Consider the following 17,597-nt stretch of genomic DNA (forward strand, 5'->3'; position numbering starts at 1 on the left):
TGCTTTGAAATACAATGCTGTATTGAAGCTTTTGCTTTTTAATTAATTTGAGAGCACTTTCCCATTTTCTCCTCCCCATCTCTACCACTTTCTTTAGTTTCTCTTTCTTCTTCTTTGTTATTTGATTTTTCCTCTTATTATACCTAATATGTGTATTATTTCTCAGTGTCCTAATGTGGTTAACATTTAAATATTTCTCAATCAGGTATAGAAGGAAATACGTCCTATAGAATTCTGTCATGCCAAAAAGCTTTTGCTGGGAAGCTAAGGAAGAAATAAAAGGATATAACGAAACAAATCTATTTTTGTCATTATGTACCTGAAAGTAACCTGCCAACTAGAAGAAAAGTTGCTTAGTGTTATAGTATAACTAATTATGCTTGAGTTTAAACTAGAATCTCTAATGTTCAAATAAACCAGTATTATGTCATGGAGACATCCTTCACTTTTAAGAATGTATATAAGCTTCAGGTAGTTGTGAAGTCCACTTTTCCATTGTAAACAGTAGTTTTATATATGCTGAACAACCAGAGCTCCACAAATTATTAATAGTGGCTACTTGCAATAGATAACATTAGGCAACAATAAAAGGAGTTTCAGGTTTTTGCTTAATTTTACACATGGCCATCTGTAGTTAGTCTAAAGCCATTTCTATAACTTTTGGATGCACCTCTGTATCACTGTTTTTAAACCCCAAGACAGATATAAATTAGAAAATAAACATTACCTGGACTGATTCAGAGGGAAGTAGTGTCTTTTTGTTGTCACTATTTCTCAAGGAGAAGTCAGAGTCAAACGAGTTGGATCTCCCATAGTCAGGCTGTAAAGGTATAAAAAGTAATGTTATTATTTCTGTGGCTTATATTTTATTTGAGAGGAATAGAGGACATATTGTTTTTATTTCTCATGTAGCTTAAAGCTGGGGATGGTTGTGGGGGTTGGAGATGGGTAGAACATAGCATGATGACTTCTTTTTAGGAATAATCTGAAGATCATGAGATTTCTGAATTACTCAGAGAAGAGATGAAACTACTGCTTATCTCCTATCCCCATGTCTCATAGGCAAATCCACTTTAAAGAAAGATATTGTGGTTCCTCTAACATGTCAGTGTGCAGGAGATGAGTTCCATTATCCCACACAGGGCTCCTCTAAACCTCTAAATTCCAGTTAATAGTAATAAAGATTATTTATTTATTCCATTACTTAGGAGCAAATAAGACAATAGAATGTGGGGGAAAAAGGAGGAGGGGTGCTCAGTGTCACTGCGGGGCTTGTATATTTAGGTAAAGCAGGATAGGAGGTTTGCTAATCAAAATATGCTTCAGAATTACTTTGAGAGAAGTTGCCAAATCCCTTCCATGTTGGTAAACAATCTCATGCTAAATAGCAACTGTCTCCCTGCTAAGTTAACACGACCTGATTGTCCAAAAATGGTTACCAAAGACTAGGTGTTCTTTCTATCTTACCATGAAACCAGAATCTACTAGGAGGTTTTTTTACATCTTGTTATCATAATACTGGATTCATCATCATTTTACTAGACATCTTTCTCTTCCCTCCCCACTGTTTTCACAAACAGTTCCAAAAGAGGAACAAACAAATCATTTGAAGAGAGCTAATTATGGATCTGTAAAAAGACTTTAAAAGCTAAACAAACAAGGCCATTCTTGGAGACACATGGAACCAAAAAGATAGATTGCTTGAAATGTTGTATTTCCATATTTTAAAGTGAAGCTATGCTCAATACTATTAATAACAACTTAAATAGGAACACAACAAGAGCATTTACGGTCCAATTATATGATTAATAAAATATAAATTCCTTGATATCATAAAATGCTATTTTTTCAAATAGATGTATGTATTTTCCTGATAAATAACCATGCCTTCTAAAAAATTTCTTTTCTGAAACATGGTTTCAACAGTGACTGTTGACAGAAAATATGTTTAAAAATTCTAAAGATACAGGTTAGTATATGAGTTACACTAAAGAAAAGACTAAACATATTACAGGATAAGAGACTCATAATGGGAGAATTAGGTGGTCAAAATGTAAATCTAAAAATTTCTTTTTTTCTCCTTCATGTAGACAAATAGAATATGGTTAAATATGAAACTGTCTTAATTTTTCTTGTTTTTCTAGCCTCAGCTCAACTGAGGCATGTGGCTTTGCTCTCAACTGGCAACACAGAAAAAGTGAACTTTTCAGACTTGTCAGGAAGTACATCTTGAACTCACCACTACCCCACACAGATTAAAAACTGCATTCATAGAAATGCTATTTGTCAGATGCATAGTTTGCAAATAGTTTCTCTCATTCTGTGGGTTCTCTTGTTTACTCTGTTGATAAATTCTTTTGCTGTGCAGAAGCTCTTAAGAGCTCTTAAGAGCTTCTGCACAGCAAAAGAATTAACATTTTGCGGGGGGGGGATCTAATTAGGCTTAGATCAATTATTGCTTTTGTTGCAATTGCTTTAGATGTCTTTATCATAATTGTCCAGGATGGTATTGCCTAAGCTGTCTTCCAGGGTTTTTGTAGTTTTAGGTTTTGCATTTAAGTTTTTAATCCATCTTAAGTTTATTTCTGTATATGGTTTAAGGAAGGGATCCAGTTTCAATTTTCTGCATATGGCTAATCAGTTATCCCAGCACCATTTATTGAACAGGGACCCCTTTCCTCATTACTTGTTTATTCAACATCTATAAGGAAGTTAAACAAATTTATAAGAAAAAACGAACCACCCCATTAAAAAGTGGGCAAAAGAATGAACAGACACGTTTCTAAAAGAGACACATGTGGCCAACAAGCATATGAAGAAAAGCTTAATATCACTCATCATTAGAGAAATGCAAATCAAAAACACAATGAGATACCATCCCACACCAGTCAGAATGGCTATTATTCAAAAATTCAAAAAATAACAGGTGCTAGAGAAGTTGTTAAAAGAAAAAAAAAAAAAGAGAGAAAGAGAGAAGGAGAACTTATATACTATTTGTGGGAGTATAAATTAGTTCAATGACCGTGGAAAGCAATGTGGCAATTCCTCAAAGAGCTAAAAACAGAACCACCATTATACCCAGCAATCCCATTACTAGGTATATCCCCAGAGGAATGTAAATTAACCCACCATAAAGACACATGTATACGAATATTTATTGCAGCAGCATTCACAATAGCAAAGACATGGAATCAACCTAAATGCCCATCAATGACAGATTGCATAAACAAAATGTGGTACATATACACCATGAAATACTATGCAGCCATGGAAAAGAATGAGATCATTTCCTTTTCAGGTACATGGATGGAGCTGGAGGCCATTATTCTTAGCAAACTAATGAACAAACTGAAAAACAAACACTACATATTCTCACTTATAAGTGGGAGCTAAATGATGAGAACTCATGAACACAAAGAAAGGAACAACAGATACTGGGGCCAATTTGAAAATGGAGGGTAGAAATAGGGGGATGAGCCAAAAAATTGACAAATGGGCAATAGGCTTAATACCTGGGTGTTGAAATAATCTGTACATCAAACCCTCATGGCATGAGTTTACCTACGTAACAAACCTGCACATGTACCTCCGAATCTAAAATTAAAAATTTTAATAAAAAGAAGTGCTATTTGTATACAGCTGTCTACATTGTATGCAGTCCCAGCTCTTGTGACATCTACCTGAGGATTAGGTTAGACTATCAGACCTAAGCTAAGTCTTCTCCTTCTCATCACTCGCAGGATTTTTTATCACACACATAACTAATTTGTCAATGTCAGTTTCAGTAAAAAATTGTAAGTTTGATGAGGGTAGGAGGCTATGGCTCTTGCTCATTATTTGCTTGTTCAATTTCCTGCCTGTTGCAGAATATAGAGGACATACTAAATAGATGACTACTGAATTAATAAATTTTGCACTTGCTTTCACTGACTTTTGCTTTCTCAAGATGTTGCATAGCATACAACTAGTTTTTATTATACTCACATGGTGTGTTTATCATAGACTATAGTTAAGAAACTTATTTCCTGGGATTACAGTGTTCTATCACGATGCAGGAGATAAATTTCCTATAAGCCTGAATACCCTGAAATAGTTGCATGTCTGAGAAATCTATTTATTCTCTTAATGTTGACTCTGTGTATCTTGGAATTGTTTCCATCTTTGTATTGGCTGCTAGAGAGCTGAAACCTAAATACGCAGCCCAAATCTCACAAGCACATAGGAGTTCACAATAGGCATTTTGTTCCATAGTAACACTCTATTCTCTACCCTTTCTTCCTTCTCTGGCTCTCCCTTGGCTTTCATTTCCCTCACTTAGTTTTAAATTTATTTTATGTATCTTTGTAAGTCACCTTAATTTCTTTTTGAAACAAGGTGGGACATAAATAAATTGATTTTTTTCCCTTCATGATAGAAGTTATTAACTTTGCTGAAGAGGAGAATGGGCCAAGGAAGACAAAATATAGACTTCAGCAATGTATGGCTGATTTTAAGACACCTTGGGGATACCTTGTGAAGAGGAGATACTATTTCTAACCCACAGTGTATAGTTTTAGTTTTATGTAGAGTACAAGGCAATTGTACAATGTCAACCCTTTTTATTATGTTATATCCATTATGTTAATGCTACAAAATATCTGAAAATAAAAAAAAAAAAAGAATGTAACTGGACCCAAAGAAGCTTCACTTTTACTTATGGTCAGAACATTAGGAATAAAGAGAATTGATGAAACTGTAAAAATGTATGAAAGCCATTGGTACCAAGCAGACAGAATAACCTCTTACTCTTGAATTATGTTTTGAGATACAGCACCCTCCTCTCTATCCTCCTCTCATTCTCAGAGAAAATTATCAATTTTTCATGAGAGGTAGAGTGTCAAGAGACAGAAAAATAGACCAATGCTAGATAAGAGCAAATAATCATAATTTTTAAAGAACTAAATACTTCAGTTGAACACTTTATGCAGAAATGCATTTGCATTTTATCATAATCTCACAAAATTATGATAATTATCAATCTGAATATAGAATATTTCTGTTTGCTATTACTAACCCTACAACTACATATCAAGTACATTTAACTGAAAGGAAGAAACAATAACAAAGGAAAGCACGCACATGTGTGCACACACACACACTCTCTCTCTCCCTCTCTGTCATCTGCCCCAAATAACAAAAGCATCTCTGCCACAAGAATTGTGCCCATCACTGCTCCAGGTTCAGATAGAGAACCGCCGCCAGTCTATTTTAGCATACCCATTTACATTCTGTACATCTTTATAAATGTAGTTATCATTACCATTGTTGCCTTATCACTCTCTATGATTGCTCCCTTTCATTCAAGTACAAAGGCAGCCTGACTATAAATGTTTTGTCATAAAACTGCTATTCAAACAATAAAAAAGGGTTATAATAGTACTAAAAATAATTTACCCCCAAGGCTGCTGCATAGACTGGCCGTGTGCAGATTGAGGGGCACAAAACACCTCCAGCCACATTCTCACTACCCTCAAGACTCTTCTGCATCTGTACCTATATCTGCATGGTTTCAAAAACATTTCAGACATTATCACATGGCTAGAATAGCTAGGACCTTTTCAGTATATGATTTTTAGACATGCAAATTATTTTTAGCAAAATTATCATTATTGTACTTAGGAAATAAGAGATAAATTAGAGAGTTTGTATCTTTCAAAGAGAAAGTCACTTTTAAATTCTTCAGTTTGGGAGTAGCTGGGTAAAAATGTAGTGTGTGTATACATATAATAAAATATACATATATTTCATACAACATACCACACATCTACATCACAGATACATGTAGATATATACAAATATAAAACATATTTATGTCATATATAGAAACATATATATATATTACATATACACACATCATATAAATATATACACATATATATTACACATATACACAGGCATATATATTACACATATGTATTACACACATATATAGCACATACCTATATTACAGACACATATATATTACACACATACATATACACCCACATATAAAATCTTTACTCTGAAAATACTTTTGTTGGCATCAGGACTGGCTGTGCACTGCCACCCAGGGGCTATCCACAACATTTTAACACTGCTATCTTGCCAAGAGGCATTCAAAGTCTTTACCGAATGCATCCTGGAAGGTCCTTCATTGTAGCTGTTAGCATTCCCATTGCATTTTCTTGTAGTTTGGTGTCATTTCCCATATCATGAATGCACATTTCAAAGAAAGGTAGAGAAAGGAAGAGAAAAAAGAATGCCAAACAGGCAAAAGACCACCTAGAAGGAAACAAATTATACTGACAAGGCTGAGGAAAAGAAGTAAGAAAAGGGGAAAGGCAGGAAGGAGGAGGTTTATCAGGGCTTCATGCCCACTGCTCTGGGTAAATATCCCTCCTTGTAACAATAAAGAAATAAAGTACAAAGAAAGGATAAAGCAGAAGATTACAGACCTGGTCGGTGTTTGATAAATGGCACTCTACTTCACTTTGCTTATTGTGTACTTCATACCTCACTCCTGAATATGGAAGAGAATTTTATTAAAGATTTAGCCACGGTGGTGGTGGTGACTGGCTCACAGTAATTTTCCTACAAAGTAGTTTAATCTATCACAGGGCAGACAGTGCACCTTCTTACCATGTATCATATCTGTCTATTGAGTAAGTGCTATCCAAATCCAATTTCTTTTCATTTTTGGAACCTGTGATGCATATTCAAGATACACTTTCGTTTTGTCTTTGCCCTAAATTGGATGCTGTATGAGACGGGAGAAAAAAAGTACTAATAAAAAGGAAATATGCACTCTATAGTTTCCATATCTTTCTGGTCATTTTTTGTATTTTATAAAAATAAATTGCATAATTTTAATGGCACATGATATTGATCACATGTAGCATCCCCAAAACCTTTTATATTTATGAATATGGATGTGAAGCACTGCATCACTGATTATAAAATGAACTTAGAAAATCATTATAGTCAAGTTCCAGTTTTGATCTTTGTGGAGTTGTTCCATTCAATAATGAGATGACTCGTGCAATAATACGGAAACTGTTTCAACCAAAATCATTCAGCAGTTCATTATGTGGTAAAATGTAAATCCAGAAATGTCATAAGCAAGGTACCTTCAGAGTACTTTGTTATGGAATCACAGAAATTAGAAAAGCCCTGCGAGGTCACTCACTTCATCTCTTCCTGGTATCAGAGTGCTCTCAGCAAAATAGTTTCAAATACAGAGTCTATTCTCCCATTATGATATTCTATTATTTCTACTTTCATTGCATTACTTTTTTTTTCTCTATGATGAATTGTTTTTTAATCTGACAATTGTTTCCTTTAAATGTTATTGGATTTTTGTAACAAATAAATAATTCTGCCCTTACCTACTTGTAATTAATCCTTCTTATTACTGATATATCCTTCTTATAGACACTCTTTAAAACAGACTTCACACATTTTTTTTAAAGAGTAGGCTAATTAGCATATATTGTGGCCAGTAAAATGTACATTTAGAATCACAAACTAGTATTGTCTGAAAGTTCTTTAGAGAACCCAGAGATCTTAGACAGTCACTTCCTATCTACTAACAATGTAAAAAGTATAACTATCTGTTCAACTTCCAAGCTATTTTCACTCTCAGCAACTTGGGTAATCAATACATTTTGTCTAGCCCCAAATACAAACATAAAATTTTGGAAAACTTTAAGTAGCCCTTTACTAGGAAGAATTTTGGCACCACCCTCTTATCCCCTCAACTTCATTCAAGTCCTATAATTTAAATATGAGAAAATAATTAAATCCCTGAAAATAATTTATGTGGTAAAACAACTGATTAATTTACAATTAGAAGAACACAGATTTTTTAGTCTAAAAAGAGTCTCAGATCCTGTGACCTCTGGTAAACCATGAGCTTTCTGAAACCCAATTACTTGCCTGTAAAATAGAAATAACAATATGGACAATATGAACTCAAACATGAGTTAACATGGGAATAAAATGAGATAAAGTATTTTAAAATGCTATTAGCACAATGCCAGGCACACAGTGAGTGCTCAAAAAAACCAATTAGTACAAAATGAAGCCTAGAAACCAGCATTTAATAGGATTTCCTTAGCCACATTTATTCATGTCACTTTTTGTCTCTCCTCGCCTATATGAATCAATGGAAAGGCAAAATTAAGCTTGCATTTAAAACTACGTAAAAGAAATTTACCTATCAAAACAACCAAAATGTATTGAAACTAAAGATCTTTTAAAAGGTATGATTATATAAAATAGTGCCAGTTAGATATTGCAGAGTAAAAATTTCGCCCATGTTCAGGGTAATGGGGAGACTATATACCAGTAGCACTGCAAAGAACTAGATTTTTTTTATCAGTTTCATAAACTATATTGACAGTAAAATGATTGCATGTTGCAAACTGTTGCAAAAGTACAAAATGTTGCACTTTTGAACATAATACTATTACATAATTTTTGTTGCTGTTTTAAAAGAAAATGCATTTTTATCACATAAAAATAATATATGTAGTAAAAAAAAATTTCCAGAGCACAAAATGTGAAGAGAAAAAGTCATTCAAAATCCTACTTCCCAGAAAAATACTGCTTTTAACATTTTCATGAAAATATCTAAAATCTTTTCAATATATATTTTATAATTATTTCATATGAAATTGGGTTTATCATATGCATGTGTTATTAGAGAGAGGTTACATACTCTTTTATATCCTATCTTTTTTTGTAATTATATATGGTGAGCACTTATCCATACCATTATATACTCTTAAAAACGTGATGTTTAAGTGGCATATTATACAGATATGTCGGTACTTTATTAAGCTTCCATTTTATTGTAAAATATTTAGACTGCTCCCAGTAACTCTTTAATAAGCATCTTTTATTTCTATGAGACTCCCTTTGAAATAGAATTTTCTGTCATCCATTAAAGTAAAACCTCCTTGAAGTCACAGCTCTTGTCCAACTGATAATTGATTTCAACTGTCTCCACCATGGTATAGATATTCAATAAGAACCACTCTAAGAAATACGTTCCTACCAATTAACATTTAATAAAAACATTTCCCTTTTCAAACACTAAGAAACTGATTTGCACATTCATACTACTCTGATTTCCTCATATTGCCATAATAAACTTTGCATGAAAAACTTAATAATTACTGCTAAATATGGCCCCCCTCTCTGGAAATTAAAATTTTCATAAACCATGGATCTTCATAATACCAATACAAGCAAGATATATCTATAAATTCACCTTTTTTATTAGTCATTGTAATGCCTAGATGACTCTTTAACATGAAAAGATAAGATTGGCAACAAGAAAAACTGTCCAATTTTACATCGATTGCAAAAATGCTCACATTTTTAAAATCTCATCTCTTAAAAGCCTAAAACATCATATTTCTGACACATGTTTCATACTCAAAGAGCACATTTGCCTTATACATTTACACAACTTGGGAATTTAAATTTGTAATGGCAATCGAAGAAATAAAACATTTTAAATAATTTTGGAATTAATATATGCCTACTGCACTGGGCTGGGGAACTTGCTGTCTGAAGATTGATTTAAGAGTAATTTTGAAGTCAGGTCATTATCATAACAAAGAAAAAGAGCCAAATTACATAATGCCAAAAGAAAAAAAAACACACAAAAAGTTGACCATTTTAAGAATGATTGTAACTCTCCTTGGGGGAATAAATGGGCAAAAATAGACTTTTTGGAGAGAAAAATTAAATCGAAGGCTTTTCTTTAAAAAAGAAATTAAAGTGTGTGCTGACACATGTTAAACTAATACTATAAGATATTTCCTCTATTCATTACCTTTAAATTTTTTCTGGTCTTGACTCTTCCAAACTAAAAAGCATTCTATTGGCAACAAAAGAGTTTTATTTTAATATTGCTTTATTTATATTCAAAGCAGAGTGTTTATAAGGTATAAGCACCAGTTAAAATGAAAGACATTAGTGCATTTTGGAAACCATGATTCTTTTATCTAGTCTTTTAATATTTATTCATTAGCACAGAAGCTTGCCACCAAAAGTGAGGATTAAGACCTATTCAACTAGAGTTATACAGAGATGATTTAGAATTTGGAACTTTGGAAAATAAGTTTATTTTCACACTTTAAGTAGAATCAGTTACCAGGGTCAGTAATACAATTAAACTGCCAGGTCAGGAACAGACATTTTATGCCGTGCGCCAAGACTGTACCTACTACTGCACAGCGCCACCTGGCAGCAGGATGAAGAATTGTGTCACTGTGGCCTCCTGAGAATAGACTCACTAATTGGTACAGTACACTATTTTCTTCTGAAAGTCCCCAACTGATGCTGACCTCATTTTCCTCATTAAAAATGGACACATTCACATAACAAGTTTGAAAAGCTGGAAGTTTTGCTCGGTTGGCTTTTGTTATTTGTACGTTTTAGGCATCTTAATTTAGAACACCTCATTTTCAAAGAATATCTTCACTGCAGCTGATCACAATTGATGATGAATGTATCCACATTTTTCAAAAATAATTTGTCATTAGTTTTTATTGAGATCATCACAACAAGTTAATTTACAACAATGACACAAAGAAAAATCAGGTGCTCAGTGGAATGTAGCTATTTGCCTCTTTGGAGAAGAAATATCACCCAAAAACTATAATAATAATAACCTCTCATATCCTTTTGTTGGAATCATTCCTGTTTTTATTTATGTGTTTATACATAAAGCATACGTATTTGTTCCATGCATATATATACAAACACGATTTATACTTTTTAACATGAACAAAACCTTATTAAATTGTTTTAACTTTCTTTTCACAATGATTTACTTGTAAAGTGAGTACGTGTATGCAACCAGAGACACTCACAAAAGAAATGCTTAAACAGTAAGCAGTAACTATTTCCATAACCCAATCAAATGTACATAGTTTTATCTTTTTGACTGTAAAAAAATAGTCTTAGCTGGGCGTGGTGTCTCACACCTTTAATCCCAGCAGTTTGGGAGGCCGAGGCGGGCAGATCATGAGGTCAAGAGATTGAGACCATTTTGGCCAACAAAGTGAAACCCTCGTCTCTACTAAAATACAAAAATTAGCTTGGCGTGGTGGTGCGCACCTGTAGTCCCAGCTACTCAGGAGGCTGAAGCAGGAGAATTGCTTGAACCCAGGAGGCGGAGGTTGCAGTGAACCGAGATGGTGCCACTGAACTCCAGCCTGGTGCCTGGTAACAGAGCAAGACTGTCTCAAAAAAAATAGTCCTAAACAATTATCATTTGTAATCCCCATTTTTCATAGTTGCATACTAAGAAAAAGGGGATGGGGTGGGGCGACAAGAAACTGATAATGATTATCTTCAGATATCAATTACAACTGAAATTCCAAAACTAATATTGTCAACTTAATGAGCAAAATATTGGGCTGCGTTCATATTCATATTTAGCTTGCTAGATAGTTCTGATTGAAGAGGTTATAAACCCTCCCTACATTGCTTTACAGATTTTTTACCATAAAAAAATCGTTGACACACCCTAATTTGTGGGGCAATTGCCACTTAAGAAAAATTATTTTATATATTTTATATGTGTGAGTATTATATAGTAGGTGTACATATTTTGGGATACATGAAGTTTGATACAGGAATGCAATGTGAAATAAACACATCATGAAGAATGGGGTAACCATCCCCTCAAACATTTATCCTCTGAGTTACAAACAATCCAATTACACTCTGTATTTTAAAATGTACAGTTAAGTTATTATTGACTATAGTCACTCTATTGTGCTATCAAATAGTAGGTCGTATTCCTTCTATTTCTACTATTCTTTCTATTCCTACTATTCCTACATTCCTTCTATTCCTACTAATTTCTTTGTACCCATTAACCATCTCCACCTGACTCCTGGGTCCCCACTACCAGCCTCTGGTAACCATCCTTCAACTCTCTATGTCCATGAGTTCAATTGTTTTAAGATCCCACAAATAAGTGAGAACATGAGATGTTTGTCTTTCTGTGACTTGCTAATTTCACTTAACATAATGATGATTGGATCTCATTCTTTTTATGGCTGAATAGTACTCCATTGTGTATATGTACCACATTTTCTATATCCATTCCTTGGTTGATGGACACTTAGGTTGCTTCTAAATCTTAGCTATTGTAACCAGTACTGCAACAAATACAGGTGTGCAGATATCTCTTCAAATTGATTTCATTTCTTTTGTAAATATACCCAGCAGTGGGACTGCTGAGTCATATGGAAGCTCAATTTTTAGTTTTCTGAGGAAGTATTCAGTACACATCCCCTGTCTTGCATCTATATCTATGTGTCTATGTTTCTATAGACACAACCACTGTCCTCCATAGTGGTTGCACTAATTTACATTCCCACCAACAGTGTACAAGAGTTCCCTTTCACCACCTCCTCACCAAAGTTTGTTACCTAAGGCCAATAATGCTTAGATCTGCCCTTTTTAGACTATTTTCTACATCTTATAGGGGTGCTTCAGTGTTTTTCATTCTTTTATAAAATATATTCTTTTTGCTTTGTGCTTTCTAGTCTTCTGTTCTTTCTCAAAAATAAAAGTTTACCTTAGAATCAATCAAAAAACTCCCAATTCCTGGATATTTAAAAGCTGACAAAAGTATTTGTCCAGTAAAAATATAATAGCATGTTGGATATAGCACATTTCAGATTACATACTCAAATTGTACCTTTTCCTTTAGATTCCTTAGTGGCACATAAGAGATAGCAAAAAGATGTTAAAGAAAAGACATACTTATGGGTAAATCACTTAAATCATTTTTTGTGGTGCGCTTCCCTTCCTTCCTTGAAGCTCTGGTTTGGAACAGCAATCACCACATTAAGGAAGAAAAAAAGCAAAGAAAAGTAGTGTTCTTCCTGGCCTACCCATCCATATGTGTTTCCCCCATGTTTGTGGAGGGTCCCCCTAGTTGATTTTAAGAATGAGTCCCTCAATTCAAAATTGGGGGTGGAGGGAAGTGCAGAGAAGACAGGAGAAGGCTTATTCAGAAATGCTTATGACCTCATGCTTACATTTAATCTGAGGCTTATTCAGAAATGCTTGTGAGCTCATGCTCTCATGTAATCTGAGGAACCAGCACACCATGCCTGAATCATGGCCTACATGGTTGCCCTCAGGGACTGCCCTAAGCAGAGAGACCCCAGACTCACATGTCTTGAATAGAAACACAGACACATAGATATAGACGCAAGACACAGGACGTGTACTGGATACCTCTTAAGCCATACTTGGCATTATCATGACTCACTGTTTTACTTAAACTTTTGATATGGGAGACAACTGCTTTTAGGAAGCCCCTCACCTCAGGGTCACTCTGTGCCTCTGACAAGTCCTGCTACATAATTTGCAGAGGTCCAGTACAAAATTAAAACACAAGATCTTTTGTTCATAAATAATTATGAATTTTGGAACAGTGAGAGCAACAAGCATTAGGACATTGAAAGTGTGAGTACCTGTGAGGGCAGAGATCAATACCCATGCAGTTAGCCTTGCTATCTTGCTTTCTGCAGTTGAATTTCTCCGGTACAATCCCATGCGGGCATCTGTTCAACTAAACCTGAAAATGTTTGGGTTAACACCTCTTAAGAAACTCTAGAACAGTGGAGGATGGAAGCTGGTATATAAATGCTCCCTTCTTCAATCCCTTGGATATACAATTCTGAAGTAGATTCTACAAAGCTCCTCAGGAGTCTTTAGTAAGATGGGGTGCTAATTGCCCCCTCTCATGGACCCAGCTTGATAAGGCACCCAGATCATTGCTCTCTCCTTGCTTGTTTCACTTTTCTCAGAAGCTCGCTCTTGTTCCTTTGGATCACCTCTTAAAATAAGCAACCAGCATGAGAGCCCTGTCTCAGAATCTGCTTTAGGGGAAGACCTAGGCTAACATAGAATAGAAGACAGGTTCAGTGGGTGAGTTTGAAATGAGAATAGGCTAGGAGACTAATTTGAAAGCTACAGCAATAGTAACAAGGAGATGGGAAAAAAAAAAAAAAAAAAAAAAAAAAAAAAAAAAAAAGAAAAAAAAAAAAAAAAAAAAAAAAAAAAACATTATTTCAGAAATTAGAAACCAGGATCAAAAGGACTTAGTAACTAATTGGATATGGAACGTGAAAGGAAAATTTAAATATAACTGAAAGATTTCTTGTTTGAATGAATAATGAATAGTGACACCATTGACCAAATTAAGGAACTTGGAAGAAGAAAAATTATAGTATAAAAATAACAAATTTGATTTTGGAGCTGTTGTGCTTGAATGCCTCGAGGGTGATCTTTCAGTGAAAATGTATCAGCAGCCAGTTATACTTGAGTATGAAGTCAGTAAACAAATCTAGGTAAAGACACAGAGATGAATTTAACTATAAATGCACAAATAAATAGTTATTGAGTACAGAAATAGAATTAGAGAAAATTTTCTAAAAAATTACTATAATGGCATCCACTCTTTACTTTTACTATTTAAGTTCCTGCTGGCAACCTATTATGTTAAAATACTCCTGTAGGAATTTAAATTAAATGTGAAGAAAAACCAGAACAACCAATTATTATATTACATTATTTAAGTGTGAAGAGCTTCCAAAATCAATATTTAAAAATCTAAAGGTTATTATATTCCTTTTTTGACATTATCCTATATTTTCAAATGACATAATCTACTTGAGAATTTAAAGAAATTTAAAATGTTATTAGGAAACTAAAACATTAATACTACTAAACTCTGGGGAACTGCCAAAATTGTTAAGCTTCCAAATGTTTTCCATGCGACCCCAGTTATTTGGCCAAGAACTATAAGGGCAATTTTTTCTTTAAGTAACATTTACTGTAAAAGTCATGCAATCTTTCATTTGTACAGGAAATAGAGAGCAAGTTGGTTTTAAGATAATAGCTCAAAATCAGCTATACCTGAAATCATCAAATTGGCTTTATTGATCTGTCTTGGGGAGAGTTAAAATCTACCTGGATATTTAGGAGTTGACCTTCATTTGCAATGTATTAGTCACATATCTATTCTCTTTTAAGTTCTGTCTTTGGGATTGTATGTACTTTCAGGATAACCAGGATTTTCTGTAGGTAGAGCTGTCCAAATGAATCATAAAGAAGTAATGTTGGCATGGAATATCAGGTACCTTGTTCTTCATAACAAAGATATGCAACCTCCTAGAGGTGGTCAAAAGCAAGATAAGGTACTTCAGTTGAAAAAATCAGTAAGATGCCCTAACTGAAAGGAGAACAGAATAAGCCTGAACCAATATATAGGCACAAGAAAAACTGCCCCAAAGCCTGTGAAACATAGCCAATTGTCGGTTTCAAAAGCAACAACATTTTCAGAAACTTTAGCTTCAACAACTAGGATGAATTTGACCTTCTTTCTGCATAATAAAATTACCCTCTTCATTTACAAATAGTTATAAATCCTAGTTACACCAGTGTGGCTTTTAGCAATTTTCATAACTTTTTGAACTCCAGTTTCTTTACTGGTAAAAACTGGAATTGTAACACCAATTTAGAAGAGTTTGGAATTAAATAAATAGAGAAAAGGGAATTTGAAGCATAATGCTAAGTAAATGATCAAAAACACTAGCTTTCTTCCTATGATAATTTCATCTTTTTTGTGTTAATTGGATTTTTGTCAAATATAACTGTCAATAAACTTTTAATTGGCAGAAGACATATCCCACCAAGAAAGTTAACTAATAGTAGTTAACAAATAAATGGATTTTAAACTGAAACAGTTTGACAGGGAAAAAGAAAATGAAACACAATTAGATGAGCTGGTGTTAAGACTAAGATCATAAGTCATCATAGTGTTTGCTGAAAAAAGTAATAAGTAAATTTTTAAAAAGACAAAGTTCTTGACTGGACATTCTATTATTATTGTTGATTATGATAATAATAGCAGATATTTAAGATGTCAAATACTTATTTAATATTTATTATGCACCATGCATTTTCTTTGTGCTTGACAAATTATTCACTTAATCTATCATTCTCATTTTATAAATGAGACTACGGAGGCACAAAGAGTCTAAGCAATTTTCCTAAAACTCATATGGCTATAAAAGAAAGATCAAGATTTTAACTCAGGATGCCTTGATCCGAATCATACCTTTAACTACTATACTATCATATCTGGGCATAGGTATTGCCTATGAACTGCCTACCCACCTAATAGATTTGTTAACAACAGGATTTTATCATTATAAAGATATTAAAGTTAACTGTTTTAATAAAAATTTGAGTTACACATCTAAAAATAGAAAATTAATTCTAACATGTCAAATACTAGGATACTCTGTAAGTCACTTACCTGCTTTTATTTGATTTTTCAAAGAAATCAACATTCATAGATGTTACATTCTCACAAAGCATGTAGTATTCAACTTCAAACATATGATCAATTAGGTGAATTTCTTTATGGTGGCAGTTAGCAGAAGAATAAAAGTAATCAAATAAAATGCTCACTTCTTCTGCACAAATATTTTTAAAAGATGGAAGAGAAAAATCTACATTAAACAAATGGAAAAAAAAGTTCTATTCCTATAATATATTCTTTAAAATACACAAATATATTCTTCGAAACCTCTATCTGGCCAAACTGGAAGCATGAGTTTTCCCCGAAATGATCTCATACAAAAAATAATGTTCCACTGTATTTGAGGGCTTTTAAAATATTTTTATTAAAGGGAATTCAATATTTAAGCAACTAAGCGTAGTTTGGGGAAGACACATTGCCTGTAATCAGTGCTAATTTGGGATGCTTAAATTATGAGGCTGATTTTTAAAAGGCAACAAAAAATGAAAAGAGACCAAAAAATATTAAACACACATTCAGTAATTCTACCTGGAATAAGAGCTTACAATTCAAATAGACTTATGGCCACAGAAACAAGCCTTTAAAGATCATCTGATAAAAACAAATGCAACACAAACATACACAAAGTGGTTTATTGATAAGTATACAGTAGAGTGAATAAAAATAAAAACTTTTATAATGTTATTCAAATATTTATTTATAGCTTGGAATAAAATTTTTAGAGACATATCAAATGCTGATTCCAAGATTGCTGTATCTTAAACAACTTTAAAAATAAGCTACCTTGGAAATCTGTTAAATGGAAAATGGTATTTGATGACAAAAAAGAAAAGGTTGAAGTGTTGATATAGTCATAGAAGAGGTAGATAACTGAAATAAATCTTAATACAATAATTCCATGATGTATGAATGGAAAAAAGTGACTTTTATCAGTTAATACTTTATAAGATTTTAAATAGAAACACAAAACCAAATTTCTAACTGAAATATTATATGTGGGTATTACATGATCTGTCTTACATGCATAGAAGTTTAAAATACTAAGTAAACCAAAAACTGCCAGGGGATCTTTTTATTAAGAAAGTAGAAATTGTCTTATATCTTCCATTACAGGCTGACTTTTATTTTAAATGAATGAAGAAAATGAGGAAGTAATACAGCTTCAAGATCCTTAAAGTTACCACAGATCACAGCAGGATGTTATGGA

The 17,597-nt window shown here is 33.4% G+C and overlaps 1 long non-coding RNA gene across 1 annotated transcript in view; it reads right to left on the minus strand.

The window, feature by feature from the left end:
- Positions 1-721: 721 nt before the first annotated feature.
- The window catches only part of LOC108296482, a 249,324-nt gene continuing 232,448 nt past the window's right edge, over positions 722-17,597 (minus strand). Inside the window, exon 3 of the long non-coding RNA XR_001821884.2 lies at positions 722-820. This is a non-coding gene — a long non-coding RNA (uncharacterized LOC108296482). The remainder of the gene's footprint in view (positions 821-17,597) is intronic.

The sequence above is a fragment of the Cebus imitator genome, unplaced genomic scaffold, assembly GCF_001604975.1.
Source record: "Cebus imitator isolate Cc_AM_T3 unplaced genomic scaffold, Cebus_imitator-1.0 Scaffold717, whole genome shotgun sequence".
NCBI lineage: Eukaryota > Metazoa > Chordata > Mammalia > Primates > Cebidae > Cebus > Cebus imitator.